Source organism: Pongo abelii, chromosome 2 (assembly GCF_028885655.2).
Source record: "Pongo abelii isolate AG06213 chromosome 2, NHGRI_mPonAbe1-v2.0_pri, whole genome shotgun sequence".
NCBI classification, from domain to species: Eukaryota; Metazoa; Chordata; class Mammalia; order Primates; family Hominidae; genus Pongo; species Pongo abelii.
This window is the reverse complement of record NC_085928.1, coordinates 69,354,754-69,379,457: the sequence shown is the minus strand read 5'-3', so window position 1 is coordinate 69,379,457 and position 24,704 is coordinate 69,354,754. Positions and strand designations below refer to the sequence as shown.

Sequence of the window (24,704 nt, the reverse complement as noted above, 5' to 3'; positions counted from 1 at the left end):
ATTTCAGCCTCATCCTTAGTTCCTGGAGAACCTGATATTTCCTGGAGATTACTCCCTCCCCCACCTTTTAGTTTAGGCAACCTCCTTTGATACATTTGTGTTCAGCTCGCATACAAGTGGGATGGTTGCATCCAGTTTATTAAGACTTAGTATGAATCATAGAGTTGGAAAAGATCTGTTGGTTATCTGGTCCTTTAAACCAAAATCATAGTGAAATATTTTGAAATTTGGGTCCCTGTTGAAGTTTTCATTAAAATGTTAAAGGATCAGTGTTCTGAACAACATTTTTAGTTACTTTTAAAATAAATGCTTTGTGTCAGTTCTTTTTTTAAAAATAAAGAATTTCATTTATAGGCAAATTAGCTGGCAATTATTTGAATTGTGATAGGATTTCTCTTTTATGAAGAAATATATGACAAGGTTTTTCAAAATGCTTAATGTATTTTAAAAGACTTTAATTTTTAGAAATAATTGGTTTGAACAGTTTTCCAAGAGCACATTTGTTGCTTGGGTTGAGGTACCACCTATATTGCAATGTTACTAAACTAGCCTTAAAGTTTTCCCTTCTGTCTATACTGCATGCAACAATAAAGGGAACTGGAATGCTAATTTCTGTTTATGGATTAGCAAAGGAGATGTTTTAACCAATTAATAACCAAAAAACTGCCTTTAGTACACGTAATATTAAGCAAGCCTGACCAAGTTTTGTGTTATTTCTCTCTGTTAAAGAAAACTGGATGTGCTACTACTTAACATTATATTGTTATATAATGGTCTTGGCAATAATGATATAATATTTTGACCTAAAAAAGAAATTTTGAGTAATTAATTATTATTGTAATTAGTTGGAAGTTTCTCATCAGTAAAATAGCAACAGCATTAACACAAAATCTAGTGAGCTATATTTTATATTACTACAGAAATTTAGGGTAGTCATTTCTTCCTTTATAATTTATTCACATGGATTATTTCCATAAATTTGTGGGACTAAAATAGAAGCCATCTAGTCAAGCCCCAGTCTCCATACCAGACAGTTTTTCTCTGCATGTGCTATGACCCATGTTGCCAGTATTAAACATCCTTTACACCCTCCCCCTTCCCAGATAATTAGAAATCTCTTCAGTGTAGCTTCCATTGCTCCTATTACCTGGATCTTGCTAGAGGCTCTAAGAAGTTCCTGGTAAAAGTGGGACAGTAAGGGACCACATTTTGATTCCAAAGGTTTTGATAACTGTTAGGGCTCCCCAAACAGCTAATCTCATTTTCACTAAGACTTAGCCAGCAGAGGGCTAGAATGGAGGTGAAACACAAGCACTGTACCTCATCTTGCCTGTGCAGCTGCTCCACCTTATTTCCTGCTATTATTATCTCACAACGCCTCTTCCCAGCAAAAAGAAACTAGGACAAAGGGGGAAAATTGGATGGGCTAATGTGATTTTTATTATGCTTAGGTTGTGGGCTTGTTTATATGTACTTAAATGCAAAGCTAATTTGCCCCATTCTTAAAAGTCTTTAGTGATAGAGATTTTATAACTTGTGTATCTTCTACTTTCTTTCTTGATAAACCATTTCAGATTCTCAGCCTTACAGAAAGAAAGGTTTTAAGCATACTTAATTTTCGTTGGCCGTTCACAGTCATTATTACCACCAGATGCCACTGTATTATTAGCTTGAAGAAAGGTGGACTCTCTTCTGTACATAATATCTGCAGTTTGTTTTGGAAAATACTAATTTGTGTAAATCTGATTTATGACTAAAATAAGGTTAAAAATTAGACCTCTGTGTATGTTTACCCTATTACCTTAGTGGGGGTGAAATTAATTCGCTCTTTGAATATAAATTTTTCATGTCTTAGAGTTCTTTTTTCAAGCTGCATAATTTATGTTCTTCAAGCCATTTTTATCCCATACCACCCCCACAAAGGGGGAAATTTTATTTTTTATCATTTTTATTGTCTTTCAATGGTGAGATTTTCCCCTCCCCACTCCTGAAATGTGAAGACTCAAATAAAACTGAGTAATCTAATAAGGTATATGCGTTGCTGAATATAGTAAGACGATTGTTTCATCTTTCTTAGATATTATGATCTAGTTTAAATCTGGTTTCCAGTATCATGTTAGCATATTTAATACTGTTGATATGTTAATTTTAATACATGCCCAGGTGGATCTCGTTGCTTTCTATTTGTGCCCCTTGTTTGTCGTTTTGTATGAAGGGGGTTTTTGTTGTTGGATTTTCTTCCCCATCTCCGTGTCCTGTTATGTTCTTTGGCTTATGTTTCAAAAATTCTGTTTCCTACCACCAACCTCTGTACATGCCACAACACATACAATTTGTACTTTCACAGTTTCTGTGAAGGAGGATGATCTGCAGTTAATAATCAACTGTTTGGGCATTCTTGGTATCCAAGGAAGGTTTTACTTAGAAGGAAGAACCTGGAAGGACCTGTTGGCAATTAGACTACTTCTGCATTTATTTTACATTTTCCCTTGTTAACGTAGGCTGTTGAGAGTTGACTTGTTTTATAAGAGAAACCAGATTGACAGAGAAGAGCCCCAATCAGGTAGAGTTATTTTAAAAATAAATGTGTTTATTATAGTAACATTTGGGGTAGAATCTAAAGGGCATATTTTAAAAAAACTTTTAGTTCTAAAGTCAAAAGAGTTTAACCCAAAACAGAACAAAGAGAAGGGCCTTTGAAGCAGTATGATTGATTATATGCTGAATGTAGCATTAGAATGTTGTATGAAAGCATAAATTTTTATTTTCTCAATTTCTATGGTACAAACTACTATGCCCATGGAAGTATGTGTTTATGCCCACAGCCTGAAATATATTCGGTAGAATGCCTTAAAAAAGAATAGATCTGAGGAAAATGTAAGAGCAAGTCTAAAATTTTGAAGTCCCTTTTGAAATGTTATTTTTTTCCTAGACAAATTTAGTGTTATTTGTGGCAAATAGAACTTTAATGTCGTAATTTAGTAATAGAACAAAATAAGGGTGGGTTTACATGTCCATGCACATTTTAGGATGGAGCTAAAAATTATAGGGTCTGCATACCAAATTGTTACACATTTTAATATTGGGGCTACTTTTATTGAAAAAGTTTACCCAATATTTAAAAACCTTTAAAAACAAAGTGACATAAAATAGTCACAGATAGATCAGGTAGTCACGTTATTGGTGGCATATTATGTAAGTGTACTAAAGCCAGATATTTACTGTTAATCCAAAAATATGAAAATTATGCTAACATCATATACAGATCTCAGAAGTTACTGTAGCCAGCCAGGCGTGGCGGCTCACACTTGTAATCCCAGCATTTTGTGAGGCCAAGGCGGGTGGATCACCTTAGGTCAGGTGTTTGAGACCAGCCTGACCAACATGGTGAAATGCTGTTTCTACTAAAAATAGAAAAATTAGCCGAGCATGGTGGTGCAAGCTTGTAATCCCAGCTACTTGGGAGGCTGAGGCATAAGAATTGCTTGACCCTGGGAGGCAGCGGTTGCAGTGAGCCAAGATCGTGCCACTGCATTCCAGCCTGGGAGACAGAGCAAGACTGTGTCTCAAATAAATAAAAAATAAAGAAGTTACTGTAGATGCCACTCTTACTTAAACCCTAGGCCATGTGTGGAGTCCCAGGGGAAGACATGTATTTTTAGAGAAGGAAGGCTGTAGGTAGGTGTAACCTTCCTCTTACAGTTTATCATGAACAGTTAGTGTGAAAAGGAATGGCTGGAAGTTTGCAATAGTACACTGAGCAACAAGAGAAATAAACATATCCCACTTCATGAAATGACCATGCCAGCCAAGGGAGATGAAAAACAATTTTTTTATAGTACACCTCATTTTTTTTAAAACTCTTTAATATGTTTCTGTGGCAAATAGTTACCCCCAAAGGATTATGTCAAATATCTCTTGTGAAAATTAATTTTAAAATTAATCTTTTGGCTGGGCACAGTGGCTCATGCCTGTAATCCCAACACTTTGGGATGCCAAGGCGGGCAGATCACCTGAGGTCTGGAGTTTGAGATGAGCCTGACCAACATAGAGAAACCCCATCTCTACTAAAAATAGAAAATTAACCGGGCGTGGTGGCACATGCCTATAATGCCAACTACTCGGGAGGCTGAGGCAGGAGAATCGCTTGAACCCAGGTGGCAGAAATTGCAGTGAGCTGATAATTGCACCATTGTATTCCAGCCTGGGCAACAAGAGCGAAACTATGTCTCAAAAAAAAAAAAATTAATCTTGTATAGATAGTGACCACGTTTTACTTTCCTTGGGACAGTCCTGGTTTATACCTGCTATCCTAGCGTAATTAGTAATAGCACCCCTTTCACTCTCAAAAATGTCTCAATTTGGACCATAAATTATATGCTTACCATAATTATAGAGGATTGTGAGACTTTTAGTCGCTACCTAGCAACCTAGTTTTTCCTGATAGAGCTCTTCTTATTCTGGAGTCTCCTGTGCTGCGATTTATCTGTTGACCTCTCTGAACCCCCATTTCCAAATGAGCAGTTTTTAGAATGTCTTTTTTCTTTTCCCATTAGGTGGTAGTAAGGGAAGGGGTAGGTATAGATTTGATTAATTTTTTAATTTTTTATTATTAAAAATTCCAATTACTACAAAATAGAAAAATACTTTGGGGTTTATTAAACTGTTAGTTTAAAAGGTTCCATTTGATCAGGATAAGGTCCGTACATTGCAATTGATTGGTAAGTTTGAGTCTTTATAGATTCTCTCTGTTTTTTTCCGTATAGGATTCTTGTTAAAGAAATTCATTATTTTGTGGAATTCCTACTCTGGATTTTGAAGGTTGGATAATCATTTAACACATTCCTCTATTAACCTCCCCCCACCTGTATTTCATGTAAATTAGTGATTAGATAGATTGTAAGCAAATTTTATAATAGTACTGTGTATTTCCATTAAGAGTTACATAATTTCTGCTTATCTATGTAATGTTAAGCAGCTGTTGTTATTCATTGCCTAGATCAAACTTTGTGGTCTTAAAAATTGAAGACCTGGAAGAGCTTTTGTTTGTGTGAATTATGTCAAGATTTACCATATTAGAAACTAAAACTGAGAAAAATTTTAAGTTATTTATTAATATTAAAATAACCGTAATAAAGCCTGCTAATACAAGTAATGTGATTTTTTAATAAAAATAACATTTTTAATTTTATAAGTGTCTTTTGACATTTTTGCAAATCTTTTTAATGTCTGACTTAATAGAAGACAGCTGCTTTCTCATAACTCCTTCTGCATTTAATTTTTTGTGATAAGTTGTTTTGGTTGAAGACTGAAGAAAATCTGGCCTTGTACAGATAATTGGTTGGAAAATGGAAGACCTCATATAACCCTCTGACAGAATCTAGAGGACTTCAGGCATTCTCAAACCACCCTTTTTGAGAATCACTGGCCTATATTCATGATTTACTTCATATTAGATGATATTTTCTTATTTCTTCATTTATTGTTCGGAATACTCACCCTCATTTTTATTTGGCTATACTAAGATAGTTTATATACAGAAGGTAAGATAAGCACTTGGGTTTTTTACCCCCTTATTTACCAGTTTTCAGAATAATGGGTTGGTAACTTAGCAACATCTAAAGACGTGAATGAAGTATTATTATTGTGTACTCATGGTTTTAAACATGTTTGATATGTTACAGTCTCTGGCAGTTACTATTTTTGACATTCAGGTTGTCCTACCTTTGTTGGCTACTAAATTCTTTTGATTCATTCTTAATACTTTCCTCACTTGTTTCCTTGCTTCCTACTATTACTAGATGTGCTAGGATAATTTTGTACATTTTTTGCCCCAAACCTGGAATCAGCCATTTCTGCAGAAACCTCTTCGTTCTTTTAATGAGAAATGGTACTTAGAAACCACAGTATGGATGGTAGGAGTGTTCATTGCTCTTGGTTTGGGCCTTGTTTCTAGATTTTTCAATGGACAAAGTTTAAAAGTATTTTATTTCTTTTTAAAAATATCAGTTGGTATTTTAAAAGCTGCATTTCAAATTCAGTACTACATGATGCTTAAGTAAACCTAATCTTTCTCCCTTTCCCCATGCCCAAAATCTCAGTTTTCACTAACACCTATGTAATTTCTCTTTGTTTTGTGCCACAATACACACACTACAGTTTTAGAGTGACAGAACAATATGATTACTGGAAAGTGGTTTTTTGTTTTGTTTTCTCATGTCTTTTTGCCCTTAGGGTATATCCCTTTAGAAATAGAGATAGTCATGCCTCACTTGATGAGGATATTTTCTGAGAAATGTGTTGTCAGGTGATTTCGTCATTGTGTGAACATCTAGAATGTACTAACATAAACCTAGATGGTACCCCTAAGCTATATGGTATAGCCCATTGCTCTTAGGCTACAAATCTGTACAGCATGTGACCACTGGATACTATACGCAGTTGTAACACAGTGGTAAGCATTTGTGTATCTAAAAACGGAAAAGATAAACATACGGTATAAAAGATAAAAAATGAAATGGTGCACCTTTGTAGGGCAGCTCCGTTACAGTCTTATGGGATCATTATCATATGTGGTCCATCCTTGACTGAAATGTCATTATGTGGCACATGACCATATACAGTCAGATTACAGTATTTTGAAATCCCCCTTAGAATAGTTCTCTATGGTTATGCCACCAGTTTGATACACAGTGAGGTTAATTTGTTACATTTTACTTTCAGATTTTTCAGGGATTAGGTTTTGTTTTATGATTATGTAAAATACTTAAATGGTTAGTAAGTGAAATTTACAAAGTTGGGTATAATCAGAAAAATTGAGCTTCTATCCTAGCGTCCTCCAGCTGGTTCTCTCCCTGTCCCTATATGTTAGACTCAACAGAGTCATCATGAATTTTCAGAGTGATATTTTGTCGATACTTCCCGTTTTAGCACAAGAAGCATTTAGGTTAGTTCATTTACTAAAACTATTTCCTTCTAGATTTTTCAGTAACTAATATTTTTACACTGTAGAAGAGGAATGTGGAAATTTCTGTTCTTTTTTTTTTTTTTTTTTTTTTGGAACCAGAATTTCTTGGCTTAATATAAGCAGTTTGAGATAAGAAACACTCTTTCTCCAGTGAAAATTCTCTTTTTTTTTTTTTTTTTTTTTTGAGATGGAGTCTCGCTCTGTTTCGCAGGCTGGAGTGTAGTGGCATGATCTCAGCTCACTGCAACCTAGGCGTCCCAGGTTGAAGCAATTCTCCTGTCTCAGCCTCCCAACGCTCTGTTTCGCAGGCTGGAGTGTAGTGGCATGATCTGAGCTCACTGCAACCTAGGCGTCCCAGGTTGAAGCAATTCTCCTGTCTCAGCCTCCCAAGTAGCTGGGACTACAGGTGCCTGCCACCACACTCAGCTAATTTTTATATTTTTAGTAGAGACAGGGTTTCACCTTGTTGGTCAGGCTGGTCTTGAGCTCCTAACTTCAGGTGAGCCACCGCACCTGGCCAAAATTCTCTCTCTTGAAATGCCAGACCATGTTTGTCTCTGGGAATTTCAGGTACACTTGGGACACTGGTGCTACTTGAAGTGTAGAGAGCTCATCAGTTAACATTTCTTGAATGGTTTGCCCTTAGACCTGAAATGTATGTTATTTAGAAAGGATGTCATGTATTTTTTAACTTTGTCATTTAAAATCCAAGTTAGTTGATTTTATGTGTTTTAAATAAAATATTTAAATTTTAAAAGTCTTGTATCTGTTAAATATTAAATGTTTTATCCTTCCTAATTACAGTATCTTAAAGTTATCATATTTCAGCAATACGTCACTTTCTAATGACTAATATAGTCTTTAAAAATACTAAATCAAGATATACCAAAGGTGAAGAAATAGTGATTAAGAATGTGAGGATTCTAGCTGTGGTTTTCTTGCTTTGGCCTTGGCCAAGATGAGTTTAATTCTTTGGCGTAATAGGAATAATACTTTTCTCCTAAACATTATGAGCATTATATGAGCTAATGCATGAAAAGTGGTTAAAGGAACAGTGGCTGGTGCAACATAAGCATCCAGTAAATGCTGCCTTTATTTTGGAAGTGATTGTGGTTACAAGTATTTGATCAGTTCTCTAAACTCTGTCTGAACTTTACTTAGAATTAGTAATGTTCATATTCTGTAAACAACACCTGATTTTCAATACTTCATTGGTTATATGAAAAGAACCACCTGTTAACAAAGGAATAATTGGTATCTAGTTAAAATTTGAGGCCTCTGACTTCACAAGTATACCAGTGCTTACTATATAAATATAATCACATTTAAAAATTTAATAAAGAAAGTTTTAAGGAAACAAGTCTCCTTTTCAGGATCCAGGGTCCTTTACAAACACTGGATCCTGAAATTGTATTATTTGTTGTGGCTTTAGGGTATTGTGTATGCTGACCAGAGTCACAGGTGGTTTTTTTGTTTGTTTAACTCTAGAATTTTGAGATACATTTGTCTTTACGTGCCCTCAAAGTAACTTATATAACACCAGATTGTTCATTAGTTCAGGTTTGGTTTTTTTGTTGTTTGTTTTTTGTTTTTCTTTTTAATACTTTGGGGTTGGAGTGAGGTTGTAGAGTGCTATAAGGAATTCCTATTAGAAGACAGTATTTTAGATATGGGCATTCTAGGAAAGGATAAAATGGTACACTAAAGTTATCTTCCCTTTTCCCCACCACCAAAAAAATGAGGAGCAAACTACAATGCACATTTTTGGGGGTTTTTTTTGGTTTTTTTTGTTTTTTTTTAAGAGACAAGGTCCTACTCTGTCGCCCAGGCTAGAGTGCAGTGGCACAATCGTTGTTCATTGTAACCTTGAACCACTGGGCTCAAGCAGTCCTCCCACCTCAGCTTCCAATGTAGCTAGGACTACAGGTATGTGCTACCACACCCAGCTAATTTTTTTAAAAATATCTTTTACAGGTGGGGGTCTCACTCTGTTGCCCAGGCTGGTCTTGATTGAACTCCTGGCCTCAAGTGGTCTCACGCCTCAGCCTCCCAAAGCTCTGGGTTTACAGGCATGAGCCATCATGCCCAGCCCACATTTTGTTTTTTAAACAAGTCTTTATCTTTTGGAGATACATGCTGAAATATTTATGGATGAAATGAAATGTTATCTGGGGTTTGCTTTAGATAGAGAGGAGATAATAGATGAAACAACTTATTGGTTGGTCATTGTCGATACTAGATAACGAATAATTGGACTTCTTTATACCATTTTACTTTCATACTTTATTTGAAACAAGTTCTTGCTATGTTGCCCAGCCGGCCTTGAACTCCTGGCCTCAAGAGATTCTCATGCCTCAGCCTCCCAAAGCTTTGGGATTACAGGCATGAACCACCATGCCCAGCCCATAATAGAAAGTATTAAATTTTAAAATAAAAGTATTCATAGACTTGGCTATCATGAATCCTGGTAAAGCAGACTAGTGAACATAATTAGATGTTTCAGTCTTTCCCTGTTGATACTGCTTGCCCTCTGAGCCCATTTCCTTTCTTGATCATCGCCTGCTATTTCCAATCAACAGAAAAAATAGAGTAGCCTACATAGATATATAATGAGTTTATACTAAGAGGGAAATTTTAATATTATAAAGAAGTCTATACAGATTCTGGAGAGCATTCCTGAAGAGAAGATTGAGGAAGCAAATGGATTAATTAATGTAATAGTGTGTTCAGTATGCAATAGGTAACATTTTATGATACGATTGAATTTCTGAAAAGGTATCTTATAAATATATCAGACCTTATTTAAGGAGACTTCCACCTCTACTGATACAATCTGCCTTTCTCTCTCCCCCGACTTTATTGCTGCCCATCTGTAGTTTTGATCTTTTTTCTCTAGGATTCTTTGCCTAGAATTGCATGGGCCTTCTGGATCTGGAACACGGATGAAGGAAGAGGATGAATGTTTTTCAGATGTTATCCCTTATGGGAGTGATTGTAAATTGTAGCTTCTTTGGGGGGGGGGGGGGGTGTGGGGGTGTGTGTGTGTGTGGGGGTGTGTGTGTGTGTGGGTGTGTGTGTGTGTGTTTAAGTAAGTGTGTGTGTGTGTGTGTGTGTGTGTGTGTGTGTGTGTGTGTGTGTGTTTAAGTAAATTGGCCTCTTCCAAACATCAATACCTTGCCTTTCAGTCAGTTGGGACTTCCTTTATCCCAGACTGGCTGCAGTTCAGGAAAGAGTATACAGCAGAGACCTAGAAGTTTCATTTTTTGTTTGGTTTTGTTTGGTTTTGTTTGGTTTTTGAGATGGAGTCTGGCTCTGTCACCCAGGCTGGAGTGCAATGGCGTGATCTCTTCTCACTGCAACCTCTGCCTCCCAGGTTCAAGCAATTTTCCTACCTCAGCCTCCCGAGTAGCTGGGACTACAGGCACGCGCCACCACGCCCAGCTAATTTTTCTATTTTTAGTAGAGATGGGGTTTCACCATTTTGGCCAGGATGGTTTCCAACTCTTGACCTCATGATCTGCCCACCTTGGCCTCCCAAAGTGCTGGAATTACAGGCGTGAGCCACCGCGCCTGGCCAAGACCTAGAAGTTTTACGTCAAATTTTGTCTCTGCAGTTTTCTGAGGAACGAGTATGTGTGCTCAAATAATAGCTAAGTATTAAGTCTGAAATCTTCTAGAAAAACAGTCACAAAGTAGTTATGCCTAGGATGTTTTTGAATATTGGTACTAGAATAAATGGATTGCTACTAGATTGCCTTTTTACGTTCATATTCAGATGTAGGAAGAGTTGGAATTCAAAATGTGAAAAGCAGTCTTGAATCTCAGTAGATTCTTAAGAAATTCTTAATTCATTGAAGAGCCATTGGTCGTGTGTGTTTTTTGTGGGGGGGGGTGTGTGTTTAAGAATTCGGGGATGAGTATGAGGCTATCATTGTTTCTACAAGGCCACTTAATGATAGTTTGCTGCTTGGCACAACAGGTGAAAGGGGGACCCTTTCTAGAGCAGGGATCTTGGTTTCCCTTTTTCCCCCCTAGTAGTATCATTCCATATATTTCCCAAGATACACATTGTTTAGTCCTGTCTTGGCTAAATAGGTAATGGTCCTTAAGGACATAAAATGGAGGGATATTGTGCAGAGGAATTACTAGTTCTCCGTAGTGTATTTTTTTATTGTATTCTCCTCATCAACAGATGAAAAATTTTTAAACTTATAAGAAAAAACAAGCATTTTTCTCCAAAAGATTGAGAACCACTGCTTTTAAGTTATTAATGGTGGTCTTCAATGGATTTGTTAAAAATCTGGGGCATGGATTTTTTTTTTTTAATTTTTTTGTTATTGGTTACTGAGTATTGGAAAAGGAAAAACAGTATTCAAAAACAATAATGTTCAGGATTTGGAACTATTTTACTCAGGAAAAAATAAGTTTATAAATAGACGTTTTAATTAAAAGGAAAATAGCAAATTTATGGAAATCCGAGATAGTCTGTGTTTTGCTTCACTCTGTTCAGAGCTAGAATTCTGAGCTTTGTTTGGGGTCAAACTCTGATATGACAAGAAAACTAACAGAGATGATTAAAAGAGACAGTAACATAAATGGGAAAGTTTAAATATGGTATATGGTTGTAATTATATTTTGTATAAGAATTAAAGCAGTTTATACCAGTTGTATTCCTAACTAAAAAGTAGTTTTTATCAGTTTCCTGGGACTCATTTATTATAAGTTAATTAATCACATGAGCATTTTGGCCCAAATACAGTTGAAATGTTTATTAAACTGGATCAAAGATGAGCATATGTGTCAAGGCTTTAAAATCATTTTTCATATTAAGATTTCCAGTGAAAGTTTTTGTAATCTATAAGTCAAATATTTTTAATGCTTTAGATGACGGGAACTGTTGAAGGTCCTGGATCTCATAACAAGCCACTAGCTAGCTGATCCAAAGACATTTGGACTTCTAGGAAGACAAATGTGCTTACCATTTCAAAGATTTTATTTTGCTCAGTAACCTACTAGACGTATATTAGTGTTTGTTTGAGTTGGTCGTTGTCTTCCATTGCTGTTATTTTATTATTTTTTTTTTTTTAATTTTAGAGACAAGATCTCCTTGTCACTCAGGCTGGAGTGCAGTGGCACAGTCGTAGCTCACTGCAGTCTCAACTCTTAGTTAGGTTCAAGGGATCGGGATCCTCCCACCTCAGCCTCCTAAATAGCTTGGACTACAGGTATGCACCACCACTCCTGGCTGTCTTATTGTGTTGCCCAGGGTGGCCTCAAAACTCCTAGCCTCAAGTGATTCTCCTAAGTCAGCCTCCCAAAGCGCTAGGATACAGGTGTGAGCCACCTTGCCCAGCCACATTGCTGTTGAACTTTTTTTTTTTTTTTTAAAGGACAGGCTCTGGTTCTGTTGCCCAGGCTGGAGTGCAGCAGCGCATCCTCAACTCACTGCGAGCCACCCTCCGAGCTCAAGCAATCCTCCCACCTCAGCCTCCTGAGTAGCTGGGACTACAGGTGTGCACCACCATGCCTAGCTACCTTCTTTGTAATTTTTTTGTGGTTCAAATAGGAATCTTCCACATGCATCCAAAATATTTTTGGTTTGTGACACTCAGTGTTATTATTGAGTCATTTTTCCATTGGAAGGTGTGCCTCAGAGTGGGTGAGCCATTTTGCCCTAAGTCTGTCAGCACTCTAAGACTCCAAGTACTCTAAGAGATTGCTCACTAAAAATAAGAACAGCTGGCCATCTACCTCAAATGTGAGCCATCACTTTTGTGATATAATCAGTCCTTATCTTTAGTACACAGATTTATGGAATATCACACTCACTGTCTGCCTGCTTTGGGGTGTTTCTCCTGTGTCATTCATTTTTGTATATTGGCATATAGCAAATATAGGAATGCTATGTCGCAGCTGTGGGTCATGTATGTACTTGCAGTTAGCTCTGCTCTAAGGAGAAATTTGCATTCCCAAGAATGCAAGAAATTTATCAACAAACTCGTGTCATAAAAATAGTTTACAGTGATTTTTTTCTTAAAATGTTTCAATGATTAAGACTTTTTTAATAACCACAAGTGTATAATTGTAAAACCTAAGCATTACTCAGCAAATCTAGCAATTGTTGAATTGCATAAGCTTTTTGTTCATCGGAACTTTTGCTAAAGAATGATGACCTTTGATTTCTTATCACCATGACCTATCATTATGATAAACATGCCCTCTTATGTATCCTCATACCCATTATAAGGATAAACAAGGGATAGCTCCACCCACCAGATGTCATAGACACAACTGGTATTTTGGGGATTTTGCTGTAGACTAATCCTGGAAGGAAGAGAGGTTATAGATAAAATAAGATTGGCCATGAATTGATTGTTGATTAAAGCTGGGTAGGGAGCATTGGGTTTTCTCTGTTTTTATATTTATTTGAAGTTTTTCACCATAAAGTTTTTTTTTTTAAGATAAAAAATAAAAGCATGAATAATGTAAACAAAGTTTTGAAGGAGAAGGAAACAGGTTAGTAGCTAATTAACAAAAAAGTTCTTGTTCCATTCAGGCAAAGGAGTTTGGACTAGCCCCATAAGCATTAAGGAAACCATTATCTGTAGATTTCAAATAATGCAATGATAGTTACCAAAGTTATGCTCTAGAAGGGATAACATCATGGAAGAATATAGAGTAGATTGGAGGGTTCACACCCCAGAGGTAGTGAGACCAGTTCACTGCTATTATGTAATGCTACCTTGAAATCATAGGGAGGTGACTGATGTGGATTGCTGAAAGTCTGCAAAAATCTCAAAGGAGAATAGCTCTTCAGTCAGGTGCTAGTGCCAGCACAACAAAAAAGAGGGTTTTTTCCCTCATTTGGCCAGGGCATGGATTTGGACCATGTGGGTGTCATAATGGAGTATACCAAGTGATTTTGTTCCTATGATGAAAGTGAAGTCCGTATTTTGTCTCCTGTGTTTTAGTAAATCAGTATAGATAAGTATTTTTTTTCCCCCCCCCGAGACGGAGTCTCGCTCTGTCACCCAGGCTGGAGTGCAGTGGCCTGATGTCCACTCACTGCAAGCTCTGCCTCCCAGGTTCACGCCATTCTCCTGCCTCAGCCTCCCGAATAGCTGGGACTACAGGTGCCCACCACCACGCCCAGCTAATTTTTTGTATTTTTAGTAGAGACGGGGTTTCACCATGTTAGCCAGGATAGTCTCGATCTCCTGACCTCGTGATCCGCCCGCCTCGGCCTCCCAAAGTGCTGGAATTATAGGCGGGAGCCACTGCGTCTGGCCAAGTCTTTTTTTTTTTTTTTTTTAATTATTTTATTATTTATTTTTTTCCCACATATTCTAAGATAAGTCTCTTACAGTGTCTAGGTTTCTTTCCAAAGGTGATTAAAAATGAAGCATCATATTTTATACTTCTAAGGCAGAACTGCTAGAAAGAGTTTTTTTTTTTTTTTTGAGACGGAGTCTTGCTCTGTTGCCCAGGCTGGAGTGCAGTGGCGCGATCTCGGCTCACTGCAAGCTCCGCCTCCCGGGTTCACGCCATTCTCCTACCTCAGCCTCCCGAATAGCTGGGACTATAGGCGCCCGCCACCACGCCCGGCTAATTTTTTTTGTATTTTTAGTAGAGACGGAGTTTCACCGTGTTAGCCACGACGATCTCGATCTCCTGACCTCGTGATCCTCACGCCTCGGCCTCCCAAAGTGGTAGAACAGAATTTTGATAATTTGTTTGAAACGAAGCACTCAAATCTTCTAGTTTACTTGCATTTGCAGTCAGACCTCTACAGATGCCAGCTATATTACAGATGGCTAGCATAAGTTTTTTTCATTACAGAAAGAAGAAATTTAGAGCTTAGTGGGGTCTATTAAAAGAATTAAAGGTTATGTCAAAGGACAACTATAAGAAAGTACTTTGGTTCTGAATATTGCTTCAGCTAGGGTTTATTTTGAAGCTCCCAGCCCAGATTTGTAGAAATGCAACTAAGATCTAATATTTAGTGTGTGAGAACTTTACAGGACATCCAGTCAGTAGTAGTCTTAAAAGTGAATCACACAGGCTGAAGCAGGCAGATCACCTGAGCCCAGGAGTTCAAGACCACCCTGGCCAACATGGTGAAACACCGTCTCTACTAAAAATACAATAATCAGCTGGGTGTGGTGGTGGGCACCTATAATCCCGGCTACTCAGGAGGCTGAGACAAGAGAATTGCTTGAACCCGGGAGGTGGAGGTTGCAGTGAGCCGAGATCGTGCCATTGCACTCCAGCCTGAGCAACAAGAGCAAAACTCCGTCTCAAAAAAAAAAAAAAAATGTGAATCACATACATAAACATTGGGAATTTGCAGATAACTTTCATTTTAGGGTTTCTGGAGCGCAGTGGTGTAATCTTGGCTCACTGCAACCTCCACCTCCTGGGTTCAAGCGATTCTCCTGCCTCAGCTTCCCAAGTAGCTGGGATTATGGGTGTCCACCACTATGCCTGGCTAATTTTTGTATTTTTAGTAGAGACGGGGTTTCACCATCTTGGCCAGGCTGGTCTCAAACTCCTGACCTCAGGTGATCCACCCGCCTTGGCCTCCCAAAGTGCTGGGATTGCAGGCATGAGCCACCGCGCCCGGCCCACTTAAAGGATTTTTCTCCCCTTTCATGGTTGTATAAATGCAATACTTGGCACATAGGCAAACCTGAACAGTTTGCAAGTTGCCTACCCTTTTCTACTTTGGATAAAATAAACCTCTTAAAATAGCACTTAACATAGTGTGTGTATATATATATATATTATATATTTTATATATATATTATATATTATATATTATATATGTATATTAATAGTAGTTACTTCATGTTTGTTGAATGAATGAATGAAAAAAGTAGCAAATCTACATAATATAAATCCCAAGACAGCCAGGAATTTTATCTGGACCTAATTGTCTAACATAGCACCAATTGGTACTTAATAAAAACAAGGCTGGGCATGGCAGTATGCGTCTGTGGTCCCAGCTACTTGGGAGGCTAAGGTGAGAGGATCGCTTGAGCCCAGGAGGTTGAGGTTGTAGTGAACTGTGGTTGCACGAAAGCACTCCAACCTGAGTGACAGACCCTGTCTCAAAAATAAAAATAAAAACAATTAGTTATAACTCAGATGCTGCTATCTAAAGTAAGTAGTAATTACTATAATAAACAAGCTATACATTAACATCTTAATTTTCTTTCCTCTGAACTTTACTACTGTAGGTGTGTAGTAGACTTCATACAAGTTAATCTTTTTGTAGCTCTGTTTCTTCATTTCTGTTTCTTCATCAGCTGGAGAAATTTTGCCTAAATTAAAGTAAAAATACAGATATTAATGGCTCATAAATGTGCACAACCTACTTCATCTATAGTAAGTAAAAGTGGCTCCCATTTTGGGATTTGAAAATGAAGAAAATCTGAATTCACAGAGAGGAGGTACGTGTAGAGATATGAGAGGTTCTTTTACCTACTCTAGTTTGGTACATTGGTCTCTAACACATGTTCTGAGCCTCAGAACACAGTAGGACAGAACCTTCAGAAAGTGTTGAGAGTATAACTCTTTACAGAGGTTTAGTCAGTCTAAATTATTTGAGGGCATCATCTTTATTTGGTACTTAGAAGTCTAAAATCTTCCTGGTTCTTGTTAAGGTTACAAAGAATCTGTGTATTGTTGGTTAGTTGAGCAGTAAATACCTTTTTATCATTGTTAAATGGGTTGTAAATAAAATATTTTTCTTCAGTGTTAAAATAATTTACGATCACAATATTTAGATAATAATAATAATTCTATTATTTATGGTATGTAGTCTTATCCTACGGCCACTCCCCTCTTCTGCTCCACGTACTACTAAGTATGACTTGGTCTCTATAATACGCACTAATTACGAATTTTTTTATCGAGAAGGAAATTCTTAATATAGACTAAAGTAGGATTTTTTTTAAGTTGTCTTTTAATGGCGTTTTATTCTAGTAAACTTAGATTTCTTATAGACATCGGTTTATTGTGCCGAGCTCAGTAGCTCCTAGGGGGAGTATAAATTTAGGCAAAGGAATCAAGGAATAAACTGGTATTGTAGAAGAGATGGGAGAAAAGGAAATTTTTATTTTTGCTTTAAATTACTAAATCATGATGTTTCCTGTCTCTCAGTGCTTACCCCAATCAGTGTTTCTCTCTTTTTTTTCCCTTCAGTCCCGAACCCCTAAAATTCTTTGCTTGCATTAACTTGCTTCAGATTATAAGCCTAATTTATACTGTTCCAAATACATGAACTTTTCACTGTATCTCTGAGTGCTCTTTTAGAGTTCATCTCTTTGTTTTCCAGTAACTCATATTTGTTTCTTCTAATGCTTAACACTTCTCTCTCATTTTTTTTTCCATGTTTCTCACATTTTTTCTTTCCACATTATCTGGTGTAGCAAACTTGAAATACATGCTTTTGGAGAAGAATAAAAACAGTGTTTAGCCATATTCAGGTTATTAGCAGCACCTCCTCTTTCTTCACATATACTTAAAGGGACCAGAAAGTTATTTAAGCTCTAACTTGCTGCAAATGCTAGTCCATGTGCTCGTATGAGTCAGCACAACAGGTTTTTTTTTTTTTTTTTTTTATGGGAGCCACTTTTACTTACTATAGATGAAGTAGGTTGTGCACATTTATGAGCCATTAATATCTGTATTTTACTTTCATTAATTTAGGCAAAATTTCTCCAACTGATGAGAAAACTGAGACTTTGAGACATTCTATGAATTGCCTAAGCTAGTTGGCAGCAGTGCCAGGATTCATAGAAATTTGGAGCAGGAAGACACACAATGAAGATTTTACTTTGAGGAATTTAGGGTTCATCTATGTAAAGTGATTTTTCTGAGGTCACTAATTATGTTGTAGGCTACAACTCAAGTCTCCTAACTCCTAATATGGTGCCTTTTTTTTCTTTTCTTTTTTTATTTTTTTAGGAGATGGGTCTCACTATGTTGCCCAGGCTGGTCTTGAACTCCTGGGCTCAAGCAATCCTCCTGCCTTGACCTCCCAAAGTGCTAGGATTACAGGTGCAAGCCACCGCACCTGGCCTCTAATAGTGCTTTTTCCTAGCATACTTTTCTTCTCCTAAGGTAAAAGGCTGTCATGGTACAGCTACAGTGATTTTACTTGAGATATTTGACTTTGAGATGGAGTTGAAGATAAGTATATAATGCAGCTGCCACATTCATTCTCATGCAAGTTGGTCATGTAGATAAAATGCCATCATATACTTATTGTATTGTGGACTGTTCTGTGATTTAAAAATTAAGTAGAGAGTAAAAATCATCATACCAGAAAACCCAATATTCTTTCCCCATTTCCCCTTTTTACTATTTTGTAAAGTCATTCAAAAGATAAATCAAAGAACTATAGATGTATTTAAGAAGAAATTCAGCCTATATGTAATAACAAAATTTTGAATAATCAAGTTCAGAAATTGGATTTTTAAAAAATTATTAGCTACTTTAACCCTTTTGAAATATTCCCAAAAAGTGTTTTTTCCTGAGTTAAATTTATTCATTTATTGACCTATTAAAGTTTTTTTAGTGCTTCAGAGCTATTCTGTATATCTGTTCATTTTCGTTGTTTAGTAGTATATAGAAGTAGTAGATTGGGCTGAATAGACTTATTTCAGGATATATCTTAGATATTTGTGTTTTTTCATGAATCCCAGTTTAAGGGTTATTGCTTTCAAAAGGAAGAAGTTTGGTTAGTCATGACTTTTGGCTAGTTGAAGTTTAGAGAAGTGCTTTATACAGGATCTTTTATTTAGCAAGAAAAACATAACTTTTTATAATTTTATAATACTGTGTGAAAAACCCGATACCAAAACTTCTGAAAAAGAAACCAGGCCTAGGAGATGAGGATTCTAGGGAAGATTATTAAATTGAGGATATTTTTAAGTTAGATTCTAAATTAGTAAATCATGGCTAATAAGATGAAAATAATCTGATCCTTTAGTAAGATCTGAAGTAATATTGCTGCCCTGCAAAAAAGTGGTTGTTGTAAGTACTATTGGGAGATGATACTGCTCAGTCTACCTTACATGTCAGCCTAAGCAAGATTAGATTTTCTCTTTTCTCTGATAGATGCCAATATTTAACATTGACTTTTATCTAATTTCAAAAATATCTATGAAATATACTTTCTGTCTCTGAATTAGAGTGTGTGTATATGTGTCTTTACTTGAAATGTTATAGCTGGATGATAGATTTCACAGCACTTTTTATGCTTAGGGAAGCCACTACCTCCCAAAAAGGTTTTCTTATGAGAATGAGGAAAATAAGTATAAATTTTCATATTTATGTTATTACTATTGATGTGCTTGGATAATTGTATTTGTAAAAGTAAAAAATGTTCAGTATTTTATCTGAAATTTAATAATGGATATTGTACAGCCTAAGGAATTAAAAGAAAAAGGACCCTTTGAGAAAATGGCTTGTTCTTATGTATCTTAATATATACTGTGTTCACTTATGTTTTGTCAGACACTGAAATTGAGGAAGAGAGATTTGGCGTTGTTGATTTATGGAGAGAGTTGATCAGAGATTGCTCCTTGGCTGAGTTGCTGTCTGCATAGGCTGTTAACAATTGTTTCTCTGGCAGCAGATCTTGTTCATCAGGATTGCATCATTTCTGGGAGAATGGCCAAGGTCCACAGCCTCAGTACAAAGACTGTCTGAAGCATATGAGGCCTGTTCTCTTTCTGAAGCGGCACTCCTCTTCCTGCCAGTCCTCTTCACAGGATTACTGAAGCAGACTTGTTCTGAATTTCTTTCATTGGATTGGTTGTTTATTGGACTCTTGTCTGCCAGCTGCTTCCGCCTCACCTGTCTGATGCAATTTCTTCTTCTGAAATCTCTGTTGGACTTGTTCATAAAACACTTTTTGTTTGTCTTCTCTGTGAGTGACCAGGGAGATCATACAGGTCTTGTGCTTTCAGCAAGTCATATAGAGAAGAGACTGTCAGAATGATGATACAGAGATTGTTGGCCATTTCTGAACCCAATTAAAAAGATGGGGTAATTAAGAAACATTTCTGGCATGTTCTATTTAATATCCTTTTCCCTAGAAACTGTATGTAAATGGCACCTCCTAAAGAGAGTACTCGGTACTACTGGAAGATACAGGCTGTGTCTATTTCTGAATCCAAGAACTTACTAGTGTTCCTGTGGATTCTGATGGATTGTTCTGGAAATAGTTAAATTAATAATAAATTGAAACTGTGATGCATTCATTTACCTCCTACTGTACACTCACATCTATTTCTCTCTTCCTCCTTTCCTTTTTTTCTTTCTTATTTGCTATTGCTTCTTCCTTGATTTACTTTATTTCTTCCTTCCTTTTACTGTTACTTTGATACTTTTTTTCTCTAATTCTGGGTGTACTATTTTAAATTGTTTCTAAAAGTTTATTTTCCAGTTTTTTTAAAATTAGAAATCATAAAACATCAACATAAATGAAATGCATGTGTTCTAATGCTTGGTAACTGGAATCCTATGAATAGCTCTTTTCATGTTTATGATATGTTAATCTTTAAGATGTTAATAACTCTGGCTAGCGTTAAATTTGACTTTTAGGAAAAAACACCAGAGACTTAAAGGATACTGATCATTTTCCCCCCAAAGTCCTGGATCACCTATTTTCCCTTCCTTTTTGGAAGGTAGAAAATTAATTTAAGCCCCATTTTTTAAGCATGTTTCCTTTTGACCACAAATAGAACTGACTCCTTTTTATCACTTTTTTATAGTAGGACAAGAAACTAGATGGTGTGGAATGAAGGGAAAGAAAGGAGTAATAAATATGGACTTGTAATTTAATGAGTGATGATGGCCCCTTGTCTGGCTGGACAGTTGTCGGACATCGGGTTAAAGAAATCTCTCTGAATTTGAGAAGTGTTCAATGAAGAAGGGAAGCACCTTTTAGGAGAGAGAAAAAGAAGGGATCCCTTGGAAAATGAGAGAATTCTAATTTGAAGGAAGGAGAAAAATTAGCCAGTGACATAAGTATTTACCATTTAAGTCAAATAATTTCCTTCCCTACCATCTCATTTCTGGCTTTATGGAAAAATAAAAAATTAAAGGGCAAAAAATTCAGTGCTGGATGGACGTAGGGTGGTAAACAAGACAGTATAGATGTAGGATGATAAACAAGACAGTGTACAGAAACATAATATAGCTGTAGAATTCCATTCTGTGTGTTCATCAATGTTATTTCTATACTAATTTGTGTCTCAACTTTTTCTAGGTCTTCAGAACTACTAGCAGATAATTTGGGGGGACTTCATATTCAGAAGTCTATATAAAGGTGACTGACCCAAGTAAATCCTTTTAATTTCTGTTTTTTTTTTTTTTTGCATTTTAATGACTGCTGGAATCATGTTGTAGTAAATTGTGATTATAATTTACTTAGCAGATATTTCTTGAACTTCTCTATGTGTCAGTTATTGTTTTGGCCATTGCAACTACAGCAGTGGATAAAAATCCCTGTCCTCATAGAGTTTATATTCTGCTAGGAAAAAACAAACAAATTATAATAAGAGAATACTACATTTAGATGATCTGTTAAATGTTCCTCAGTTAACATTCTAATAGCTACATTTTACAGAGTTACTTAGGAAAGGAACTATTCTTAGGGTAATATTTGAGAAATTTGGGATTATTAACAGAATTTGAATTAAGAAGCCTCATCATTATTAAAGCATTAGTTAGAATGAGATGGTCAAGCTAACCTATTATGGTTGCTTTCATCAGAAGAATGAAACAGTCATGTTAAACTAGACACAAGAAAAACGGAATAATTTTTATGAAATAGAAATTTATAGTTACTGACTTAATGTTTCTTTTTTTTTTTTGAGACGGAGTTTCATTCTTGTTGCACATGTTGAAGTGCAATGGCACGGTCTCGACTTACTGCAACCTCCGGCTCCCGGGTTCAAGCGATTCTCTTGCCTCAGCCTCCCAAGTAGCTGGGATTACAGGCGCCCGCCATCGTGCCCGGCTAATTTTTTTGTATTTTTAATGGAGACGGGGTTTCACCGTGTTAGCCAGGCTGGTCTTAAACTCCTGACCTCAGGTGATCCGCCCACCTCAGCCTCCCAAAGTGTTGGGATTACAAGCGTGAGCCACTGCACTGAGCTGACTTAATGTTTCTTAAGGTTATTTATCAACTATCCAAAATAGCTGGGTTGGTGCTTCATTAGTGAATGTAGCAGTCATTTATTCACTCATTAAGATGTTATCTGAAGTAACTTTTCCATCTTTTCCTTTTAGTGTATCTTTTAAAAATTGCTCTAGGAAAAATATCAACTATCATCTTGGGTTTATAACTTGTCTTTTATCCTAGAAACTGTACTTTTTTTTTTTTTTTTTTTTTTTGGAGACAGAGTTTCACTTTTGCTCAGGCTGGAGTGCAGTGGCCCTGTCTCAGCTCACTGCAATCTCTGCTTCCCAGGTTCAAACGATTCTCGTGCCTCAGCCTCCCAAGTAGCTGGGATCACAGGCATATGCCAACATGCCCAGCTAATTTTTGTATTTTTAGTAGAGATAGGGTTTCACCATTAAACCATGCATTTTTTAAATGGGTGTACAATAGTAATGGCTACAACAAAGGGTTTTTAATTATATTGAGTACGGTTTTTGGTTTAAGTCTTTTACTGAAAATATAATACAATTCAGATTCCCTTTGCTGATCGGGGAGGTGTGGTGATAATCAGACTTTCATATGATTATCTGGTCAGACAGCTTTGGGGCTTTTCTTTTAATCTGAATTATACAGTAATACTAATAGAAAGAGTTGTAACCAACAGCCCCCAGTATTTCACTGTGTCTTTTGGGTTTACTTGATGAGTGTTCTTGTTTTATCATTTACAGATTTTACTTCAATTTCCCAAAGGCTTAGAAGATGTACTGCCAAGGTCTCTGTTTGGATATACTGTTAGGGAAAGGAAACATACATGTGTAAGACTGGCCTAAAGGCAAAAAATTTCATCAGTCCTTTTTTTTGTTTGTTTTTGTTTTGTTTTGGTTTTTTTGGCGACAGGGACACACTTTGTTGCCCAGCCTGAGTGCAGTGGCACGATCTCAGCTCACTGCAACCTCCACCTCCCAGGCTCAAGCAATCCTCCCACCTCAGCCTCTTGAATTAGCTGGGACTACAGGTGCATGCCACCGCACCAGATTTTTTTTTTTTTTTTTTTTTTTTTTTTTTGAGATGGAATCTCACTCTGTCGCCCAAGCTGGAGTGCAGTGGCGTGATCTCAGCTCACTGCAACCTCCACCTCCTGGGTTCAAGAGATTCTCCTGCCTCAGCCTCCTGAGTAGCTGGGATTACCAGCGTGTGCCACTACAGCTAATTTTTGTGTTTTTAGTAGAGAAGGGGTTTCACCACATTGGCCAGGCTGGTCTCGAATTCCTGACCTCAAGTGATCCACCCACCTTGGCCTCCCAAAATGCTGGGATTACAGGTGTGAGCCACCGCGCCCGGCCCACACCAGGTAAATTTTGTATTTTTAGTAGAGACAGGATCTCGCCATGTGTCCCAGGCTGGTCTCGAACTCCCAAGCTCAAGCAATCCACCTGCCTCGGCCTCCCAAAGTGCTGGGATGACAGGAATGAGCCACTTCGTCTGGCCCAGTCATTTCCCAGCCAGCTATATGTCACCTCCAGTTGGGTGTAGGAACAGGCGTATTGTCATACCCAGAGGTCCCACTTCATCATCTAGGCTGGAGTGCAGTGCATGATTATGGCTCACCTCAGCCTCTACCTCCTGTGCTCAGGTGATCCTCCCACCTCAGCTCCCAAGTAGCTGGGACCACAGGCACACATCACCATGGCTGGCTGATATTTTTTTACTATTTTTGTAGAGATGGGGTCTCACTATGTTGCCTCAGCTGGTCTCAAATTCCTGGACTCAAGTGATCCTCCCACCTTGGCCTCCTAAAGTGTTGGTATTACAGTTGTGAACCACTGCACCCAGCCCACAGTTTTTTATTTGCATTAATATCAAAGTAAGATTGGAGCATCTCAGACCATCTACCATTTACAATTTACATTAACCGTCCAGGCACGGTGGCTCACGCCTATAGTCCTAGCACTTTGAGAGGCTGAGGTGTGAGTGGATCACCCGAGGTCAGAAGTTCAAGACCACCTGGCCGACATAGTGAAACTTCGTCTCTACTAAAAGTACAAAAATTAGCCAGACATGTTGGCAGGCGCCTGTAGTCCAGCTACTTGGGAAGCTGAGGCAGGAGTCTTGAAGCCAGGAGGCGGAGGTTGTAGTGAGCCAAGATTGCGCCATTACACTTCAGTCTGGGCAACAAAAGTGAAACTGTCTCAAAAAATAAAAATAAAATTTACATTAACCCCCTGGGTTGACTCAGTCGGTATCATGTACTTTTCATTCCTTTAGTTTTTTTAGTATTAATAATTGTTCTAATGTCTTATTATGAATCAGTGTATCAGTCATGACTCTTTTTGTAGTCTTTTTTGCAAAAGTCCTTGTTAACATGGGTCTTTGGCATTCACATTGACTTTATTCCCCCCCCAAATAAAATGCTTTTTGTTTCATCCTTTTAATGTTTTTTTACACTACTGTAAAACTACTAATGTAAAGTCACACAAAGAACACTTGTTTCCCTCTGCACCATACCTCCAAATCTCTTAATCTATTTTTGCATTTTTTTATACTTCAGTAATTTCT

At 37.2% G+C, this 24,704-nt stretch overlaps 1 protein-coding gene across 28 annotated transcripts in view; it reads left to right on the top strand.

The window, feature by feature from the left end:
- SETD5 (SET domain containing 5) overlaps positions 1 to 24,704 on the top strand; it is a 153,981-nt gene that overhangs the window by 5,965 nt on the left and 123,312 nt on the right. For 10 of the 28 annotated variants that reach the window (XM_063721947.1, XM_063721946.1, XM_063721945.1 and 7 more), the window contains exons 2-3: positions 21,252 to 21,311; positions 22,877 to 22,963. The exons of 2 other annotated variants lie outside the window; for them this stretch is intronic. The gene's annotated coding sequence lies outside the window, so the exon portion shown is untranslated. Of the gene's footprint in view, positions 1 to 16,789; positions 20,027 to 21,251; positions 21,325 to 22,876; positions 22,964 to 24,704 lie in introns of those variants that run through there. 16 more of the 28 variants (XM_063721948.1, XM_002813491.5, XM_054551843.2 and 13 more) reach the window with 6 other exon arrangements.